Raw genomic sequence first — 18,834 nt, 5'->3', positions numbered from 1 at the left:
ACATAGAAAGCTCACAACTTACCGCTTGTCTAAAAATTAAATTAAATTTCACGCGCCCAACACTTTTATTTAATTGTCTGATCAACGCCCTAGATTGATGAGGAGTGTGATGACTAGCACATAGGACCTACCTAATTATTTTCTAGCTTTAGTATTATTACTTCATGTAAGTATTGTTTTCAATAAAACCGTTTAACTAAAATCTTTTTTTTAATTATTTCATTTTCAAGTTTTTAGTCTTTATTTAATTGCCTATTATTTCTCATTCTATTTAGTTCATTTAGTGACTCATTATTACACGCGACTCTTTCCTTACAATTCGTTACAATCTAAGTCCCCAATACATAATCCTTCCAAAGACTTTACTCGACTCTGCGCCAGGTATGCTTGTCCCTCCTCGAACTCCAAAATATTTTGATGTCACTTCTACCGGACTATATGTAATATTTGTTCCAAATATGAGCCAAATCGGGCATCATAGGTCGCTTTCTATTCATGTATGTATTAAATGTTCCAAATATGGAACAAATCGGACCACAAATGAGATTTTTTTGAATATCTCGATCCTTGCGCCACCTATCGGTGTTTTTTTCACAGGCCGTTTTCTTAGCATGCATGTATTATGTAATCCAAATATTAGCCAAATCGGAGCACAAATACGATTTTTTTCAATATCTCGATCCTCCCACTACCTAGCGGCGATTTTTTTCATGTATGTATTATGTGTTCCAAATATGAGCCAAATCGGACCACAAATACGATTTTTTGAGTATCTCGATCCTTGCGCCACCTGGCGGTGTTTTTTTCATGGGTGTCTTTCTATTCTTGTATGTATTATGTGAGCCAAATCGGACCACAAATACGAATTTTTGAATATCTCGATCCTTGCGCCACCTAGCGGCGATTTTTTTCATGGGTCGCTTTCTATTCATGTATGTATTATGTGTTCCAAATATGAAAAAAATCGGACCACAAATACGATTTTTTAAAATATTTCGATCCATGCGCCACCTATCGGAGTTTTTTTCTTATTATTGCATTGTCATAGGGTTCTGAACTATATTCCAAGCTTCAAGCTTGTAGCTTATCGGGAAGTTACTTAAATTTCAATTACAAAATTCGTGCCAGCCAGCCAACCAGCAAACAGACAAGTCAAGCTTAATAAAGCCGTTTAAAAATGGATGATATTACTATAAACAAGTAAGGAAGGCTAAGTTCGGGTGTAACCGAACATTACATACTCAGTTGAGAGCTATGGAGACAAAATAAGGAAAATCAGCATGTAGGAAAATGAACCTAGGGTAACCCTGCAATGTGGTTTTATGACATGTGTATCAAATGGAAGGTATTAAAGAGTATTTTAAGAGAGAGTAGGACATAGTTCTATGGATGGACGCCATTTAGGGATATCGCCATAAAGGTGGACCAGGGCTGACTCTAGAATTTGTTTGTACGATATGGGTATCAAATGGAAGGTGTTACTGAGCATTTTAAGAGGGAGTGGGCCTTAGGTCTATCGGTGGACGCCTTTTCGAGATATCGCCATTAAGGTGGACCAGGGGTGACTCTAGAATGTGTTTGTACGATATGGGTATCAAATGAAAGCTGTTAATGAGTATTTTGAAAAGGAGGGATCCTTAGTTCCATAGGTGGACGCCGTTTCGAGATATCGCCATAAAGGTGGACCAGGGGTGTCTCTAGAATGTGTTTGTACGATATGGGAATCAAATGAAAGGTGTTACTGAGCATTTTAAGAGGGAGTGTGCATTAGGTCTATAGGTGGACGCCTTTTCGAGATATCGCCATTAGGGTGGGCCAGGGGTGACTCTTGAATGTTTGTACGATATGGGTATCAAACGAAAAGTGTTACTGAACATTTTAAGAGGGAGTGGGCATTAGGTCTATAGGTGGACGCCTTTTCGAAATGTCGCCATTAGGGCGGGCCAGGGGTGACTCTAGAATGTGTTTGTATGATATGGGTATCAAATGAAAGATGGTAATGAGTATTTTAAAAGGGAGTAATCCTTAGTTCAATAGGTGGACGCCTTTTCGAGATATCGCCATAAAGGTGGACCAAGGGTGACTCTAGAATGTTTGTACGATATGGGTATCAAACGAAAGGTGTTACTGAGCATTTTAAGAGGGAGTGGGCATGAGGTCTATAGGTGGACGCCTTTTCGAGATATCGTCATTAGGGTGGGCCAGGGGTGACTCTAGAATATGTTTGTACGATATGGGTATCAAACGAAATTTGTTACTGAGCATTTTAAGAGGGAGTGGGCATTAGGTCTATAGGTGGACGCCTTTTCGAGATATCGCCCTTACGGTGGGCCAGGGGTGACTCTAGAATGTTTGTACGATATGGGTATCAAACGAAAGGTGTTACTGAGCATTTTAAGAGGGAGTGGACATTATGTCTATAGGTGGACGCCTTTTCGAGATATCACCATTAGGGTGGGCCAGGGGTGACTCTAGAATGTGTTTGTACGATATGGGTATCAAATAAAAGGCGATAATGAGTATTTTAAAAGGGAGTAATCCTTAGTTCTATATGTGGACGCCTTTAAGAGATATCGCCATAAAGGTGGACCAAGGGTGACTCTAGAATGTTTGTACGATATGGGTATCAAACGAAAGGTGTTACTGAGCATTTTAAGACGGAGTCAGCAATAGGTCTATAGGTGGACGCCTTTTCGAGATATCGCCATTAGGGTGGGCCAGGGTGACTCTAGAATGTGTTTGTACGATATGGGTATCAAATGAAAGGTGGTAGTGAGTATTTTAAAAGGGAGTAATCCTTAGTTCTATAGGTGGACGCCTTTTCGAGATATCGCCATAAAGGTGGACCAAGGGTGACTCTAGAATGTTTGTACGGTATGGGTATCAAACGAGCATTTTAAGAGGGATTGGTCATTAGGTCTATAGGTGGACACCTTTTCGAGATATCGCCATTAGGGTGGGCCAGGGGTTACTCTAGAATGTTTGTACCATATGGGTATCAAACGAAAGGTGATGCTGAGCATTTAAAGAGGGAGTGGGCATAAGGTCTATAGGTGGACGCCTTTTCGAGATATCGCCATTAGGGTGGGCCAGGGGTGACTCTAGACTGTTTGTACGGTATGGGTATCAGACGAAAGGTGTTACTGAGCATTTTAAGAGGGAGTGGGCATTAGGTCTATAGGTGGACGCCTTTTCGATATATCGCCATTAGGGTGGGCCAGGGGTGACTCTAGAATGTGTTTGTACGATATGGATATCAAATTAAAGGTATTAATGAGGGTTTTAAAAGCGAGTGGCCCTTAGATGTGTATGTGAAGGCGTTCTCGCGATATCGACCAAAATGTGGATCAGGTGATCCAGAAAATCATCTGTCGGGTACTGCTAATTTACGTATATATGCAATACCACTAACAGTATTCCTGCCAAGATTCCACGGGCTGTTGATTTCGCCTTGTAGAACTTTTTCATTTTCTTCTACTTAATATGGTAAGTGTCACACCCATTTTACAAAGTTTTTTCCAAAGTTATATTTTGCGTCAATAAACCAATCCAGTTACCATGTTTCATCCTTTTTTTCGTATTTGGTATAGAATTATGGCATTTTTTTCATTTTTCGTAATTTTCGATATCGATAAAGTGGGCGTGGTTATGGTCGGATTTCGATCATTTTTTATACCAAGATAAAGTGAGTTCAGATAAGTACGTGGGCTAAGTTTAGTAAAGATATATCGGTTTTTGCTCAAGTTATTTTGTTAACGGCCGAGCGGAAGGACAGACGGTGGACTGTGTATAAAAACTGGGCGTGGCTTCCACCGATTTCGCCCATTTTCACAGAGAACAGTTACCGTCATAGAATCTATGCCCTACCAAATTTGAGAAGGATTGGTAAATTTTTGTTCGACTTATGGCATTAAAAGTATTCTAGACATATTAATGAAAATGGGCGGAGCCACGCCCATTTTGAAATTTTCTTTTATTTTTCTATTTTGTTGCATCATATCATTACTGGAGTTAAATTTTGACTTAATTTACTTATATACATTAAAGATATTAAATTTTTTTTTAAAATTTGAATTTAAAAAAATTTTTTTTTAAAAAGTGAGCGTGTTCTTAATCCAATTTCGCTAATTTTTATTTAGCAAATATATAGTAATAGTAGTAACGTTTCTGCCAAATTTCATCATGATATCTTCAACGACTGCCAAATTACAGCTTGCAAAACTTTTAAATTACCTTCTTGTAAAAGTGGGCGGTGCCACGCCCATTGTCCAAAATCTTACTAATTTTCTATTCTGCGTCATAACGTCAACCCATCTACTAAGTTTCATCGCTTTAACCGCCTTTGGCAATGAATTATCGCATTTTTTCGGTTTTTCGAAATTTTCGATATCGAAAAAGTGGGCGTGGTTATAGTCCGATATCGTTCATTTTAAATAGCGATCTGAGATGAGTGCCCAGGAATCTACATACCAAATTTCATCAAGATACCTCAAAATTTACTCAAGTTATCGTGTTAACGGACAGACGGACGGACGGACGGACATGGCTCAATCAAATTTTTTTTCGATACTGATGATTTTGATATATGGAAGTCTATATCTATCTCGATTCCTTTATACCTGTACAACCAACCGTTATCCAATCAAAGTTAATATACTCTGTGAGCTCTGCTCAACTGAGTATAACAACGTGTGATATTTTGATTTACACCCAAATAGTACGTAGTTTTACGCAAGAAGTGTGCAAAAGTATACATGCTTTGTAATTTCACACAACAATGTGTACATTTCAGTCACTTATTACACCACGTTACACACATTCTGTCTGAACCAAATATACTTTTTCGGAAAAGGGAGAAAAAATAAAAATACACGTGTATCGGCGATTTTCATGTACACGTCAGAATTTTTTATACTCAGTTGAGCAGAGCTCACAGAGTATATTAACTTTGATTGGATAACGGTTGGTTGTACAGGTATAAAGGAATCGAGATAGATATAGACTTCCATATATCAAAATCATCAGTATCGAAAAAAAATTTGATTGAGCCATGTCCGTCCGTCCGTCCGTTAGCACGATAACTTGAGGTATCTAGATGAAATTTGGTATGTAGATTCCTGGGCACTCATCTCAGATCGCTATTTAAAATGAATGATATCGGACTATAACCACGCCGAAAAAATGCGATAATTCATTGCCAAAGGCGGTTAAAGCGATGAAACTTGGTAGATGGGTTGACGTTATGACGCAGAATAGAAAATTAGTAAGATTTTGGACAATGGGCGTGGCACCACCCACTTTTACAAGAAGGTAATTTAAAAGTTTTGCAAGCTGTAATTTGGCAGTTGTTGAAGATATTATGATGAAATTTGGCAGGAACGTTACTACTATTACTATATATGTGCTTAATAAAAATTAGCAAAATTGGAATGAAGAACACGCCCACTTTTTGAAAAAAAATTTTTTTAAATTCAAATTTTAACAAAAAAATTTAATATCTTTACTGTATATAAGTAAATTAAGTCAAAATCCAACTCCAGTAATGATATGATGAAACAAAATACAATAATAAAAGAAAATTTCAAAATGGGCGTGGCTCCGCCCATTTTCATTTTATGTCTAGAATACTTTTAATGCCATAAGTCGAACAAAAATTTACCAATCCTTCTCAAATTTGTTAGGGGCATAGATTCTATGACGGTTACTGTTCTCTGTGAAAATGGGCGAAATCGGTGGAAGCCACGCCCAGTTTTTATACACAGTCCACCGTCTGTCCTTCCGCTCGGCCGTTAACACAATAACTTGAGCAAAAACCGATATATCTTTACTAAACTTAGCCCACGTACTTATCTGAACTCACTTTATCTTGGTATAAAAAATGACCGAAATCCGATCATAACCACGCCCACTTTATCGATATCGAAAATTACGAAAAATGAAAAAAATGCCATAATTCTATACCAAATACGAAAAAAGGGATGAAACATGGTAACTGGATTGGCTTATTGACGCAAAATATAACTTTGGAAAAAACTTTGTAAAATGGGTGTGACACCTACCATATTAAGTAGAAGAAAATGAAAAAGTTCTACAAGGCGAAATCAACAGCCCTTGGAATCTTGGCAGGAATACTGTTGGTGGTATTGCATATATAAATAAATTAGCAGTACCCGACAGATGATTTTCTGGATCACCTGGTCCACATTTTGGTCGATATCGCGAGAACGCCTTCACATATACATCTAAGGGCCACTCGCTTTTAAAACCCTCATTAATACCTTTAATTTGATATCCATATCGTACAAACACATTCTAGAGTCACCCCTGGCCCACCCTAATGGCGATATCTCGAAAAGGCGTCCACCTATAGACCTAATGCCCACTCCCTCTTAAAATGCTCAGTAACACCTTTCGTTTGATACCCATATCGTACAAACATTCTAGAGTCACCCCTGGGCCACCCTAATGGCGATATCTCGAAAAGGCGTCGACCTATAGACCTAATGTCCACTCCATCTTAAAATGCTCAGTAACACCTTTCGTCTGATACCCATACCGTACAAACATTCTAGAGTCACCCCTGGCCCACCCTAATGGCGATATCTCGAAAAGGCGTCCACCTATAGACCTAATGCCCACTCCCTCTTAAAATGCTCAGTGACACCTTTCGTTTGATACCCATATCGTACAAATATTCTAGAGTAACCCCTGGCCCACCCTAAAGGCGATATCTCGAAAAGGCGTCCACCTATAGACCTAATGCCCACTCCCTCTTAAAATGCTCAGTGACACCTTTCGTTTGATACCCATATCGTACAAACATTCTAGAGTAACCCCTGGCCCACCCTAAAGGCGATATCTCGAAAAGGCGTCCACCTATAGACCTAATGCCCACTCCCTCTTAAAATGCTCATAACACCTTTCGTTTGATACCCATATCGTACAAACATTCTAGAGTCACCCTTGGTCCACCTTTATGGCGATATCTCGAAACGGCGTCCACCTATGGAACTAAGGATCACTCCTTTTCAAAATACTCATTAACAGCTTTCATTTGATACCCATATCGTACAAACACATTCTAGAGTCACCCCTGGCCCGCCCTAATGGCGACATTTCGAAAAGGCGTCCACCTATAGACCTAATGCCCACTCCCTCTTAAAATGCTCAGTGACACCTTTCGTTTGATACCCATATCGTACAAACATTCTAGAGTCACCCCTGGCCCACCTTAATGGCGATATCTCGAAAAGGCGTCCACCTATAGACCTAATGCCCACTCCCTCTTAAAATGCTCAGTGACACCTTTCGTTTGATACCCATATCGTACAAACATTCTAGAGTCACCCTTGGTCCACCTTTATGGCGATATCTCGAAACGGCGTCCACCTATGGAACTAAGGATCACTCCTTTTCAAAATACTCATTAACAGCTTTCATTTGATACCCATATCGTACAAACACATTCTAGAGTCACCCTTGGCCCGCCCTAATGGCGACATTTCGAAAAGGCGTCCACCTATAAACCTAATGCCCACTCCCTCTTAAAATGCTCAGTAACACCTTTCGTTTGATACCCATATCGTACAAACATTCTAGAGTCACCCTTGGTCCACCTTTATGGCGATATCTCGAAACGGCGTCCACCTATGGAACTAAGGATCACTCCTTTTCAAAATACTCATTAACAGCTTTCATTTGATACCCATATCGTACAAACACATTCTAGAGTCACCCCTGGCCCGCCCTAATGGCGACATTTCGAAAAGGCGTCCACCTATAGACCTAATGCCCACTCCCTCTTAAAATGCTCAATAACACCTTTCATTTGATTCCCATATCGTACAAACACATTCTAGAGACACCCCTGGTCCACCTTTATGGCAATATCTCGAAAAGGCGTCCACCGATAGACCTAAGGCCCACTCCCTCTTAAAATGCTCAGTAACACCTTTCATTTGATACCCATATCGTACAAACAAATTCTAGAGTCAGCCCTGGTCCACCTTTATGGCGATATCCCTAAATGGCGTACATCCATAGAACTATGGCCTACTCTCTCTTAAAATACTCTTTAATACCTTCCATTTGAAAAACATGTCATACAACCACATTCCAGGGTTACCCTAGGTTCATTTTCCTACATGGTGATTTTCCTTATTTTGTCTCCATAGCTCTCAACTGAGTATGTAATGTTCGGTTACACCCGAACTTAGCCTTCCTTACTTGTTTTTATGTATAATTGTTTTTTTTTTATGTTATACTTTATACATAAAAACAAATTCTGGCGTGTACATGAAAATCGCCGATACACGTGTAAATATATTTTTTCTCCCCTTTCCGAAAAAGTATAGTTGGTTCATAGGACAGAACTAAAGCTCGTTTTTGTAACGCGGTGTTATCGTATTTTGCTTCAGGTAACTGTAAATTTTCACTTTCTGTGAAATCGTGGCGTTTGTCGCCTCGTGGTGGAAAAAGTGAACCTAATTGGAAAGCGCAGAGCATGTAATGTTGCACTGCCCTCGTTTTTACGGCGAGAGACTCTCTGTACACAGAGTTTTTGGAGAGGAGACTGCTGCAAGATGGCCTTTATAGTTATGACGCAAATGATGCAAGTTACCGGCAGCCTCCACACAAGCCTTACCATAATTGTAAACAAAATTGATATTTCCAATCAATTTATGTTGCGAACTGAAATCGCTTCTTAAGTAAGCACAAGCTCGCCTCTTTGTTATTGCAGCTGCAAATGGTAAACCATTTGATCTTGAATCAATGATTCAAGCTACCCAAAAATAGTTTTATGATTCACATTTGTTATTTTAAGAATACAAAGTATCCTGCTGTGTTGACTTAATCAAATACTGTCGCATCTATTCAGTTGTAGCTTAACTAGAGTTTTGATGGAATTTTCCGTCAAACAGAAATTGATATCTTTATTTCAAGGCCAACGTATTTTACAAAATGGTGAAATTAGAATGTAAGCAAGTGTTGTAATCCTATAAATAAGAGTAAATTGCAAATAAAGTTTAGTTTTTGAGTAACCGTCAACATACTCGCTTTCATCTTGTCACTCATAATCTTTGCTCGTTGCCTTACCAGATCTTGTATCTCTCTCAGCTCTTCTTCCAAGACACCAGAGGATTTCTTGACATTCCTCTCCGCATCGGAATCTATCCCATACTTCAAATCAGCTGGCAGTCGAAGGTCATTGCCAAAAATTACCTTTGCGGGAGTTTGGCCCGTTGTCTCATGTACTGTCGATCGGTAGGCCATCAAGAATAATGATATGTGTATATTCCAGTCTGTATGGTACTTGTCTACTAGTCTCTTTAAATGCTCCTCCAATGTTCTATTGAAACGTTCCACCATACCATCGGACTGAGGATGCAATGCAGTTGTACGTGTTTTTTGAATGCCGAACTTCTTGCACATTTTGAACAAAAAATGTATTGGCTGAACGCGCCCGCACTTGACTCATTATAGATGCCGCTGTAGGAAGAAAAGAAGCAACATATAAAAGCTGAAAACAAGAACGGGTTACAATTCAACGCACTTTATTAGCATAAACCTCGTTTGGACCTCGAGTTTTTCGTAGTCTTGAGGAAGGGGACATGTCTCCGTTCCAGATTTTAACTTTATGAGATTTAAGGTTATATCCAGACGAAAAGGACGGGTCTCCGTGCCAGATTGGATTTATTTTGTTATTTTGGTTTTAATTTTAATAAAATGTTTTATTTTAAACTGAATTTTGGTTGGGTGGCGAACGCTTTAATAATTTCGTGATATTTTGTTAAATTATATTGACCCTCTAACATGTGGCTGGCAACTCCACTTTCTGTGCTAAGGCCGAATACTTGTAATTTGGACTACTGTAGTATTACCAGAATACGCTTTACTCACAATGCATTCTTATGCATATGCCAGAATACGCTTTTACACATAATGCAGTCTTATGCATATACAAATGCATATTCAAATCGACCACACATATTCAAGTCATAGCGACCCTAATAAATTATATCGAACCGGGCATGGGTTTAACATCATACGGACATGCCGACATACAATGCACATATCCGTTTACATTTGTCAACGCTAATTGTCACATTGACCAACACACTTATCGATCAGCGTGACTGATCGACATTGTCGGTTTTTCAATGTGACTTCCAAAATATTTTTGTTACATTATTTCTATAATTAGATCGAAGTAATAATTGCTGACTTTACATGCATGTATTAGGAATGTAGGTAATTTTTATACTCAGTTGAGCAGAGCTCACAGAGTATATTAACTTTGATTGGATAACGGTTGGTTGTACAGGTATAAAGGAATCGAGATAGATATAGACTTCCATATATCAAAATCATCAGTATTGAAAAAAAATTTTATTAAGCCATGTCCGTCCGTCCGTCCGTCCGTCCGTCTGCCCGTTAACACGATAACTTGAGTAAGTTTTGAGATATCTTGACGAAATTTGGTATGTATATTCCTGGGCGCTCATCTCAGATCGCTATTTAAAATGAACGATATCGGACTATAACCACGTCCACTTTTTCGATATCGAAAATTTCGAAAAATCGAAAAATTGCGATAATTCATTACCAAAGAGGGATAAAGCGATGAAACTTGGTAGGTGCGTTGAACTTATGACGCAGAATAGAAAATAAGTAAAATTTTGGACAATGGGCGTGGCACCGCCCACTTTTAAAAGAAGGTAGTTTAGAAGTTTTGCAAGCTGTAATTTGGCAGTCGCTGAAGATATCATGATGAAATTTGGCAGGAACGTTACTTCTATTACTATATGTATGCCTAAAAAAAATTAGCAAAATCGGAGGACGACCACGCCCACTTTTAAAAAAAATTTTTTTTTAAAGTGAAATTTTTACAAAAAATTTAATATCTTTACAGTATATAAGTAAATTATGTCAACATTCAACTCCAGTAATGATATGGTGCAACAAAATACAAAGGTAGGTAGGTTGAACTGGCCGGTCCATGAGGACCTCACATAGACTGATTGAGTCCGTAGTGTTACCAGAAGTTTGTTTTAACGACCAAACTGAAAAACCCTATCAAAAACCAGGACCTATGTTATAAAATAACTCCGTCCTCTTGGCAAATACTAGAAGCTTCCTAGGACTTAAGCCACTTGCTGCTTCTAGATCTGACAGCTGTATCACTCCTAATAGCTGGAGTCTTAGCCTGGCAGGGCACGAGCACAGAACGTGCTCGATCGTTTCCTCCTCCAACCCGCACTTCCTACACCTGCTATCACTGACCAAGCCTAATTTAAAGGCATGTGACGCCAGAAGGCAGTGTCCAGTCAGAATATCCGTCATGAGTCTACAGTCCTCTCTTTTTAATGATAGAAGCAACTGTGTTAGTCTAAGGTTGTAAGACCTACACATAATCTTCGACACGTTACAGCCCCGCGCTTGAACCCACGCCTTTTCTGCTTGGTCGATCATGTGCACCTCTCGCCTTCGCTTAATCTCGCCCAATCTAATTGGGACGTCTACGGAGCAAGCTTCAAGGGATGCGCCCTTTTTAGCTAATTCGTCCGCTTTTTCATTCCCATCTATTCCCATATGCCCTGGGACCCAATATAGATGTATGCTTCTCCCTGTCCCGATTCTCTCCAGAGACTGCTTACACTTTAACACGCATTTAGATGCTGTGCTATGCGAGATTATTGCCTTAATTGCTGCTTGACTGTCAATATAAAAGTTAACACGGTTGCAGCATAAGCTATTCTCTTCCACGGTTTCTACTGCTTTGGTTACGGCTAATATTTCCGCTTGGAAAACGCTACAGTAATCCGGCAGCCTGTAGGATCTGCTTAATTCCGGATCAGCGCAGTATACCGCAGACCCTACTCCTTCCACTATTTTGGAACCATCGGTGTACACATGTATCGCCTCGTCCGCCATTTGCGCAACCTTGCGCCAACCGTCCATCTCTATTGTGGCCTTAAGATCTCCCTCAAAGTGCAGGTAGGGAATCATGTAGTCTGTTCGTCTTGTGACTGAGGACGCTATACTACTATTGCCATATGGTCGGCGCTCAAGCTGCCCCGAAGCATCGAGCCTGGTTGCGGTCGTTAACGCTTTGTTCTTTGCTACCAGGTCTACAGGTGGAATGTGCAGAATGGCATACAGTGCAGCCGTCGGGGTTGTTTTCAGGGCTCCCGTAATGCAAAGCATCGATAGTCTGCATACCCCCTCTAATTTTTTGAGGTATGTTGTTTTTTGTGTGGCTTTCCACCAAACAAGAACTCCATAGTATAGAATAGGGCTTACAATCGCTGTAAAAACCCAATGAGAAAGAGAAGGCGATAGGCCCCACGTACACCCCAGCATTCTTTTACATGCATAGAGTGCCGTTGAGGCCTTCTTGACCCTCTCCTTCACGTTGAGCTTCCATGACAGCTTACTGTCTAGGATGATTCCTAGATATTTTGTGCAAGGTTTCTCCTGTAAGGTCACCGCTCCTAACTTAGGCCTGGTCCAATTTGGGACCTTGTACCTCTTTGTAAACAAGACCATATCCGTCTTCTCCGCATTGACTTTCAGCCCGACATTAGATGCCCGGGTATGAATATCCCGAAGCGCCCGATCCATCAAAGAACTAATCGTTGGAAGGCATTTTCCACTTATGACAATTGCAACGTCATCTGCGTAAGCCGTAAGTTTTACGGGTCCCTCATCGAATTGCCTGAGCAGTTGGTTGATGACCAGTGTCCACAGCAGAGGTGATAGCACCCCTCCCTGCGGCGTGCCCCTGTCCACTGATTTCGTGGCCTCGTACAATCCCCATTGTGATGTAATCTTTCTGCAATTTAACATGCAGCCGATCCATCTGATTAAGGCAGGATGTACTTTAATGTAATTAAGACCATCCATAATCGCCCATTTTGCAACATTATTGAAAGCCCCGGCAATGTCCAAGAAGACTCCTAGAGCATACTCCTTATATTCCAGGGATTTCTCTATGCTTATTACCACCCTATGCAATGTGGTGTCTACCGACTTGCCTTTGGTGTACGCATGCTGTGTTGTGGAGAGCAGCTTTTCATCCACGTTTGACTTTATGTACACATCTATCAGCCTCTCAAAGGTTTTGGGCAGAAATGATGTTAAGCTAATGGGTCTATAGTCTTTGGGATACACGTGACCGATCTTCCCCGCCTTTGGTAGAAAAGCTACACGAGCAGTTCTCCAAGAGTGCGGTACATGATTCAGTCTTATGCACCCATCGAATATTATTTTAAGCCATTCCACGACCGCCCTACTTGAGACTTGTAGCATGGCCGGGAATATACCATCTGGGCGCGGCGATTTAAACTTAGAAAACGTCTTCACTGCCCACTCGATCTTGGTATCGGTCACCAAGCCCGGCACCACTAGCTCCGTGATCGAAGTGTGAGTGATGTCTGCTGGTTCTTCTAAACCGTCTCCCGATGGGAAATGTGTATCGAGAAGCACCTCAAGGGATTCCTCACTATCACGTGACCATTCCCCGTTCTCTTTCTTTCTGCTGTTTCACTGGAGCACTCTATGTCCGTACAGAAACTTTTCCATGAGTTTCTCTTCGCCCTGGTAATTTCACGCTTGTAGATCCTCAGTAGATCCCTGTACTCGTCCCGACACGCTTCGCTTTCCGCGGTCTTTGCGAGTTTAAACATTTCTTTTACCTGTCTTCTTAGAAGACTCAGCTCATTGCTCCACCATGGCGGCTTTGCTTTTCCTCTGAATCTTCTTAGAGGGCAAGCTTTGTTATACGCAGTCATAAGCGTCCTTGTTAGGAATTCATTCGACTCCTCCAGTTCCTCTACATTAGCAACCTCTTTGGGTTGTCCCAGTTTCGTTTCTACATGTTTCTGGAATTTAGTCCAATTCGTTGCCCTAGGGTTTCTAAAGGTTCCTCCCTTCTCTACCCTCTTTAGTGGGATGTTGAAGCTTATATACGCATGGTCGGAGAAGGATGGTCTATCGAGAACCATCCAATCATACCTTGATATATCACGCTCGGAGCTCAATGTAATATCCAGAACATTGCTGGTTGTTGGACCAATGTATGTAGGGATATTTCCCCTGTTGGCTATCTGCAAATTGGTTTGCAGGATGTAACAAAACAGAGATTCGCCTCTCCCGTTCGTATCTGCTCCTCCCCACGCATTGTGGTGCGCATTTGCATCTGCGCCTATGACCAACCGCCCTTTGCGCTCTTCCTCCTGTACTAGCCTTTTGCACTCCATCGGTGGAACCTCCGCAGCATGGGCCATGTAGCAGGACGCCAGGATAAATGCCTGCTTATTCTTTTGCTCAACGGCCACCGCTACGAGATCCTCGGTGGTGTAATTAGGCAGCATATATGAATGCAGCTGTTTCCTTACCATTACTACAGCTCGAACCCGTCCTTCCGTTTGTGCATAGTAAACGCCAAACCCGCGCGCGCTAAGTCCAGAAACCTTTCCTCCCGATGAGAGCCACGGCTTCTGGATCAGCGCCACGTCAAACGAACCCTCCTCAAGGGTTAGGAGGAGTTCGCTCGACGCCACTTTACTGTGTTGGAGGTTTATCTGTAGGACTCGCAGCACCGTTGGGCTGTTTGTCCCCCTCCAGCACCTTAGTCTTGACGTCGTCGTCCTCCTCTTGCCCTTTTGGTTTAGAGTATTCGAGCCCCCTTCAGCCCCTCGTGAATATTGTGCCGTGTGTTCCTCTGTGCGAGTCACAGCACCATTTAGCGGTTGGTCCTCTTCTAGCACGTTCGTGATGACGTCGGGGACCTCCACCACTTTTTTCCCTTAGGCTTCTGAGGTCCTTTTCGACTTCGCCCACTTCCAGCGTGTTAGGATTTTTATCCTCGGGACTTCTTTTCCTGAGTCGCATGTAAATTTTGCCAGTGCCAAAGGACATTTTGCCAAGCTGCGTGTACAAAATATCCTCCGCCTGCTTGTTTATTTGGAAGATGTAGAACTGACCATCCTCGGTAGGCCGAGATACAGTAAGTACCTTCCAATCCTGTGTCGGTATGTTCGGATTCTGATTCTGCAGAAGTCGCAGTGTATCCTCCGACTTCATCACGCATGGTATCCATACCTTAACTTTTGGTACCGTGGGGATTTGCGCTTTATCCACCACCTCAAACCGCGCGTTCGTGCCTTGCCTTTGGAGGTTTGGAACGACTTCCTCCAGCCACCGCAAGCTCGCGATGTTGTCGCACGCTATCATCTTCACACCATTATACCATCCCCCCGAATCAAAGGTTGGAAGGGGCTTACTTGGTTGTTCCCGCATCATCTTAAGCATTCAGCTAATAAGCTCCCTTTCCACAGATCTCCACCTTTCAGTAGTCATTTGTCCGAACGGACTGCTACGATCAACCAGCTCCACAGTCAGTGACTGCTTTGCCACATCACTCATCTTCTCGGGAAAAGCAGGAGTCTTAGTGTTATCTCCCCTTGGAACCTCCGAGAACACCGGAGTCTTCGCGTTAACTCCCTTTAGCGCCTCCGAGAAAGCCGGAGTCTTAGCGTTATCTCCCTTTGGCTTATCTCCTACTTCCGTAGTTGGAACTTCCCTCTGACTGGCAGCTTTCGAGGTAGTTGCTACCTCGCTATTAGAACCCATCTGTCTTACAGCTTTGGGCCTACTTGTCTTGTCTATGCGACTGCCCTGCCTCGCGGCTCTAGGACTGTGTCCTTTCTGCCTCTTGAAAGCAGGCTTGTCGCCTTCTGCCGAACGGTGCCTCTTCATTCTGCCATTCGACGCTTCTTCCTCCTCGTACCGGTTGCAGAACCGAGGGTTTCTCGCAGCAAACCTTTTGAACTGCCTTCGACCTATTTCTACCGCTTCATGGGCCCATTCTAAGCGCTCGATCTCCACTTCTGTTGGGTCGACCACTGCTCCCAAGCGTTGTACAATTCTTAGTGCTGCACGGTACTGCGAGAGAGCTCTTTTACTTCCTCTGCTCCGTACCCTTCTCCACTCTTCTACTCCGTTTTCATTTGTGTGCTTCTCCAACACGGAGTTCATTGAATCAGCACTACTCTCGCTCCCCGAGTCCGACGCATCGCTTAATTCGTATTTGTCGTCCCTGGATTGCGACTCAGTCCTCCTCTTTACATCCTCCTTATTACGTTCAGGTAATGAGTTGTTCATCTTGGTCGTACGACCACCTGCCCGACAAGGCGGGATCAGCGGTCCAGTATTATATACGGGGAAAGAACCGTTCGCCACAGCAGCGCCCCTTACTGCGGTAAGGCCATAAATACTTCCCGAGATGGCCCGGTGATTTGTCTAGGATACATTTAATGCCATAAGTCGAACAAAAATTTACCAATCCTTGTGAAATTTGGTAGCGGCTTAGATTCTAGGACGATAACTGTTTTCTGTGAAAAAGGGCGAAATCGGTTGAAGCCACGCCCAGTTTTAATACACAGTCGACCGTCTGTCCTTCCGCTCGGCCTTTAACACGATAACTTGAGCAAAAATCGATATATCTTTACTAAACTCAGTTCACATAATTATCTGAACTCACTTTCTATTGGTATAAAAAATGGCCGAAATCTGACTATGACCACGCCCACTTTTTCGATATCGAAAATTATGAAAAATGAAAAAAGTGCCATAATTCTATACCAAATACGAAAAAATTGTTGAAACATGGTAACTGGATTGGTTTATTGACGCAAAATATAACTTTAGAAAAAAACTTTGTAAAATAGGTGTGACACCTACCATATTAAGTAAAAGAAAATAAAAAAGTTGTGCAGGGCGAAATCAAAAGCCCTTGGAATCATGGCAGGAATACTGTTCGTGGTATTACATATATAAATAAATTAGCGGTACCCGACAGATGATGATCTGGGTCACCCTGGTCCACATTTTGGTCGATATCTCGAAAACGCCTTCACATATACAACTACCACCACTCCTTTTTAAAATTCTTATTAATACCTTTAGTTTGACACCCATATTGTACAAACACATTATAGAGTCACCCCTGGTCCACTTTTATGGCGATATATCGAAAAGGCGTCTACCTATAGAACTAAGGCCCATTCCCTTTTAAAATACTCATTATCACCTTTCGTTTGATACCCATAATGTACAAACGCATTCTAGAGTCAACCCTGGTCCACCTTTATAACGATATCCCGAAAAGGCGTCCACCTATAGTATTAAGGCCCAACCCTTTTAAAATACTAGTTAACACCTTTCATTTGATACCCATATCGTACAAACAAATTCTAGAGTCATCCCTGGTCCACCTTTATGGCGATATCTCGAAAAGGCGTCCACCCAAAGAACTAAGGGCCACCCACTTTTAAAATACTCATTAACACCTTTCATTTGATACCCATATCGTACAAATTAATTATAGAGTCACCCCTGGTCCACCTTTATGGCGATATCTCGAAAAGGCGTCCACCCATAGAACTAAGGCACACCCACTTTTAAAATACTCATTAACACCTTTATTTGATACCCATATCGTACAAATTAATTCTAAAGTCACCCCTGGTCCACCTTTATGGCGATATCTCGAAAAGGCGTCCACCTATAGAACTAAGGCCCACTCCCTTTTAAAATACTCATTAACACCTTTCGTTTGATACCCATATTGTACAAACGCATTCTAGAGTCACCCCTGGTCCCCCTTTATGGCGATATCTCGAAAAGGCGTCCACCTATAGAACTATGGCCCAATCCCTTTTAAAATACTCATTAACACCTTTCATTTGATACCCATATTGTACAAACGCATTCTAGAGTCACCCCTGGTCCCCCTTTATGGCGATATCTCGAAAAGGCGTCCACCTATAGAACTATGGCCCAATCCCTTTTAAAATACTCATTAACACCTTTCATTTGATACCCATATTGTACAAACGCATTCTAGAGTCACCCCTGGTCCCCCTTTATAACGATATCCCGAAAAGGCGTCCACCTATAGAACTAAGGCCCACTCCCTTTTAAAATACTCATTAACACCTGTTTAGGCCACAGGCCTAAATATATCTCCCCTCCCTCGTAACATAATGTTCTTCTTTCCTTCGTTTACTACCACCCGCATATGCTTGTGATCACTAATACACACAGGCATGTGTGAGTGGTGGTACGCATGTATCTTAGATTTTTACCGCTGTGAGCCCGCGGTATAGCAACTTTGTTGCCGGGAAACCCAACGAAGGAGCTGTATCTCGGGTTCATCGGCTCATGTTGCAAAGAGGCTCGTCCTCTTTTGATCCAGCAGCCAGCGAAGGAACACGTAATCGCCCGTTCACGTAAGTTGTCAAATTCATAAAATAATTTCCGAAAATATCTTTACCATTTTCATTTTCACAACATCTGTTAATAAATTTCCTTAACACTTGTTGTATTTATACATATTGAATAAAAAAAACACTGTGAATTCTCTTGTATTAATACGAAACCCTTTTTGGTGTTTTTATTTTCTTATTTTTTTCGCCTTAACTATTATTTAACAAATACGTGGGTGCGCGCCGTTGCCACCACGCATTTGTTCATGGTCCTTACCACGCCGGTAAGAAGAGCCAATCACCAAGAACTACAGTCCACTCCACTCCCTAGGCAATTAAATCGAGGAAGAAGAGATTTACAATAGTGATAATATATTCATCAGCAATTGGCATACACAAACAGATTTGAGCGACATCCAACCTCCAAACAACATCAACAACACCGACAATCCACAAAAGTCAATCTACTAATCCGGATCAGCAATTTATTGAAAGGTACGTGGTTTGAAAATATTCCGTGCTAGGTAGGGTTTTCCTTTTCACTTTTAATAAAATTTCACAA

This window comes from Eurosta solidaginis, chromosome X (assembly GCF_040869045.1).
Source record: "Eurosta solidaginis isolate ZX-2024a chromosome X, ASM4086904v1, whole genome shotgun sequence".
In the NCBI taxonomy this organism is placed as follows: domain Eukaryota; kingdom Metazoa; phylum Arthropoda; class Insecta; order Diptera; family Tephritidae; genus Eurosta; species Eurosta solidaginis.
This window is presented reverse-complemented; position numbering follows the sequence as displayed.